Genomic DNA, 4,530 nt, shown 5'->3' on the forward strand with positions numbered 1-4,530 from the left:
TCTTGTCACCTACAACCGTTTTTGTAAGCATTTGGAAAAGAAAATAAAGACTTTGCGACGTCTTCGACCTGTTGACGAACCGGAGAGTGAACAAATGCTGTGCTCCCTGGTTTCCATTTTATTGCTTATCGCGCGACACTGTTCTCTACTGTTTTGTGGCATCGAGTAGAGCGCCTCAAGTTTGCCGCCGATGTAATGGCAATGCCTTCTAGCATGTGGCACAAAATGGGCTTTACGCTGTAACTGCTTTGTCCGGTGTCCGCATTGAAACCAGTCTCCCCCAGCTTCTAAAGCTGTACCTGAATTATTGACAATCGTTTGTTGCATCATTCCGAATGTGAAATGGGGAGAGACATTTTGTGTCTCAACTCATTCAGCACAGTTAGCCCTGTGATCTTTGCTTTCCCCTTTCCCATTCCCCCGGTGCAGGGTAGCCAACCGGACGTTATTCTGGTTAACCTCCCTGCCTTCTTCTTTTCTCTTTCCTCCTCCTCCTAGCCTGGGTGGCTGATTGTGTAGAATGCTGCAAAACTGATAGACGCCCGGACTGCAGTAGTGGTGTACTAAAACGAAGTTGTCTTTTCCGAATTTACCACACATTCTGGAAAACAATAATGGATGCTTTAACGCATGTGGAACATGGCCCTGTCTGTGAAATGTAATAGCGGTATTTTATGATAACAATAGTGTTGGACATTTTGACCCACCTACGTCACGCCTACAGCTGTTGTAGGGCGTATTGTCGGGCAGATTGTTATGGTGGACTACTGAACATTTAAAATGTCGCAAAATATTCGTTCAAACGAACTAAAGCAAAAGAACTGAGCTCGAGCTCATGCATGGAGTGCCACAGGTCAACGTCTTGAGGCGCTCTTACTATAACTGCGTCATTGGTGGACTTACCTGGAAGTCTGCCGTCGAGGATATGATTTGCATTCTAAGCTGATGGGTCTTGATTTGGGCGTCTGGGTCTAGAGCGCATTCTTTATAGACTGTACTGCAATATGGCTTGGGTATTGTGGTGTGTTCAATGGGGCTGGTTGATTCATCTTTAGAATAAAAACAGGAACAGCGCAACACAGGACGATCGAGTAAACAGGACAGAGCGCTGTGCCCTGTGTACTTATTCGTCCTGTGTTGCGCTGTTCCTAGATATTGTGATACACTTCACAAAGAGATCTGAGCCGCTGTGCCACATACTAAAACATCTGTCTTATGTTTAACCTTATATCAGCTAGAAGTTTCCGCCTTTTTAATGTGATTAGTATTCTTCGCCTACTTCAGCCGTTTTGTATCTATCTATCTATCTATCTATCTATCTATCTATCTATCTATCTATCTATCTTTCTATCTATCTATCTATCTATCTATCTATCTATCTATCTATCTATCTATCTATCTATCTATCTATCTATCTATCTATCTATCTATCTATCTATCTATCTATCTATCTATCTATCTATCTATCTATCTATCTATCTATCTTCTCTCACACCAACCCAGTGACCCAGTTTGGGTACTGACTTGAGCCACTCAAGATGGCTCAAGCAGGGGTAGACGACCTGGGCCACCAAAATATATTCGTGGTCGTGATGCTGTCATGGTCATTCCATATTCGTCATTACATCTTCGGGGTCTGACTCTCGTCGTGTCATCGTTCCTTCTACGCCAACTCAGTTGCCCAAGTAGTCTAATAGCTTTGGTCACTAATGTGCTCGTGGTCGGGATTCCATCCTGGTTGTTGCATCGTCGTAATTCAAGCATTCTCTTGACGACCATCCCACTTTCGTCACGACGGCGTCCTCACACCTTCGTCGTCATAGAGTCGCCCTGCATTCGCTGTCACACGGCCGCCGTGATACCTTCCCGGTTGTTTCATCGTCGTCACACCAGCATCGTTATCCGACTCTTGTCATACTGTCGTCGTCACGCCGCGCTCGTCGTACAGCCTTCGTAAAATAGTCGTCATCACGTCACTGTAGTCATGCATCATCATCATCATAATCATCATCATAATCATTGTAATCGTCGTCATCATCATCATCATCATCATCAGCCTGACTACGCCCACTGTAGGGCAAAGGCCTCTCCCATACTTCTCTAACTGTGCCGGTCATGTGCTAATCGTGGCCATGTTGTCCCTGCAAACTTCTTAATCTAATCAGTCCACCTAACTTTCTGCCACCCCCTGCTTCGCTTCCCTTCCCTTGGAATCCAGTCTGTAACCCTTAATAGCCATCGGTTATCTTCCCTCCTCATTACATGCCCTGCCCATGCCCCTTTCTTTTTCGTGATTTCAACTAAGATGTCACTCGTGCACTCGTCACCAAACCATTGTTCCCATACATTTGTTATGGAATCATCGCCAATGTGTCGTCGTCTTACAATTCCTGTCATGCGTTCGTTGTCATACCGCCGTCGCGATGCCGTCGTGGTGATTTCATCGGCGCCATCCAACTCTCGTCCAGCGGTCTTCATCACGCCATCATCGTCACACAGCTTTTGTGATGCAGTCATCGTCATGCCATCGTCGTCATACAGGCTTTGTGATGCAGTCATGGTCACGCTATTGTCGTCATACACTCGTCTTCACGCCACTGTCGTAATACCGTTGTGATGCCATCGTTGTCATTATTCCATGTTTTTACTGTCATTGTCATCCATTCGTTGTCATAGAGCCGTCATCATGCCACCGTGGTCGTTCCATCGTCGTCACTCGAACTTCGTCATCCGACTCTCGCAGTGCGATAGTCCTCACGCCATCATCGTCATACAGGTTTTGTGATACAGTCATCGTCACACCGTGGTCGTCATCCCATTGCCCTCACACCAATGTCAAGCTAGAGTAGTCATTAGGTCATCGTCATTCATTTGTTGCCATAGAGTCGTCGTCATTGTACCATTGCCGTTCCATGTTCGCTATTCGAACTTCGCTATCCTACTGTCCTCATGCCATCGTCGTCACGCTGTTGTTTTATCATCGTCCTCCCTTCCGTAATATCATCCCATTGTTGTCCCGCCGTCGTCAGCCCATTTATGTTATAAATTTTTTGTCATTCTATCGTAATCATAATTTTGTCTTTCAGTCATGATTATACCATCGTTGGCATGCCATCGTAGTTAAACAGCAGCTATCATGCATTCTTTGCCATACAATTGTCGTCATGTTGTCATGGTCGTCCCATTGTCGCCATTGCAGCGTCGTCCTCCTATTGTCATACCATAGTCATCATTGTCATACCACCTTTGTCGCTCCATTGTCGTCACTGCGTCGGCGTCACGTCACCCTGCCCGCGGATGACCTTGTCATGCCAGTGCCACAGTAAAGCGGGACCGTAACTGCCTATGCGGCATATAGCCGAAGCAATGGATGTCTCGGAATAACTACGGAGGTTAAATAAACGTTACTTCAGAAATACGCCATGTCGCTATATTGCTCGACGCTTAATTGTATTACTGTCGACGGTCATCGGGAGGTCAGTTCTGCCGTAACTTTACTATACCATGCAACCTAATATATCTCCATGTTTACGTCTACATTTCACTATTACAGCTGTTTCTTTCGTGGGGTATCGAACGTGCTCTTGACACAGTAATGTGAACAATGAAAAGGACATTTATTGCGACTTTGTACACCAATCTAGCCAGCCGAATTACTAGGAATAGAACATGCCGATGGGCGCTAAAGAATCGAGGAAGTCCGACACACTGCGAATCGATAGCGAGCGAATATGTTCGCCCCCATGCTCGGCGCTAACGCCTAATCGTTCGCGTGCACAGTCACGCCAACGGTTGCGCGTTCGAACGATGGAGTTCGTAGATCCCAGTACCCCACTCCGAAGCCTTTCTCGGGACGGTCCCGCGAAGCGCGTCCGCGCACGCCCGAAACGTCCGTGCAGCTAGCCGATCCCAAGCTAAAGAGGAACAACCCTTTCGCGCCCGAGTAACCCTGTCGTTAAGTGGCGTTAGCAGCGCAACACTCGCGCCATCTCTCGTACTATGCTGCAACCACACCGACAACAGCCGGAGTTAGCTACGCGGAGAAGCCTAATTACAGGATACGCGAGAGCCGTCCGGGGAAAACAACACCAGGGGACGCGTGAGAGTCGAGCGCCCTCTCCCCTCCTTTTAATACTTTGTGTCGTGGATATTTGGGAACATCATGGGGTAGCAGATTTTGAATCTCGTGGATCAATCTTGTTAAAACGAACTTCTGATTAAGCGAACAAATTTTCGCGGTCCATTTGAATTCGTCTTAACGGCAGTTTACTGTAAAACGAAAAACTACCCGCATCATTTGTTCCTCACTTCTTGCTAGTTCAGGTGCACACAATACACGTTTCAGACGCCAAAAAATGAAATTCGGACAGTAAGGATTAATAGCTACAGGGGCCTGTGTCAAGCGTTGCTACACATTCAGCTTCTGTAGCTTTCGTGATGTGCAGCTACTTAAAAAAATATTGTTAAAGTCATCTGTCTTGCACGATCGATTTATCTGATGATATTTAAAAAGTGGGTGACTTTCATCAC

The sequence above is a fragment of the Dermacentor andersoni genome, chromosome 10 (assembly GCF_023375885.2).
Source record: "Dermacentor andersoni chromosome 10, qqDerAnde1_hic_scaffold, whole genome shotgun sequence".
In the NCBI taxonomy this organism is placed as follows: domain Eukaryota; kingdom Metazoa; phylum Arthropoda; class Arachnida; order Ixodida; family Ixodidae; genus Dermacentor; species Dermacentor andersoni.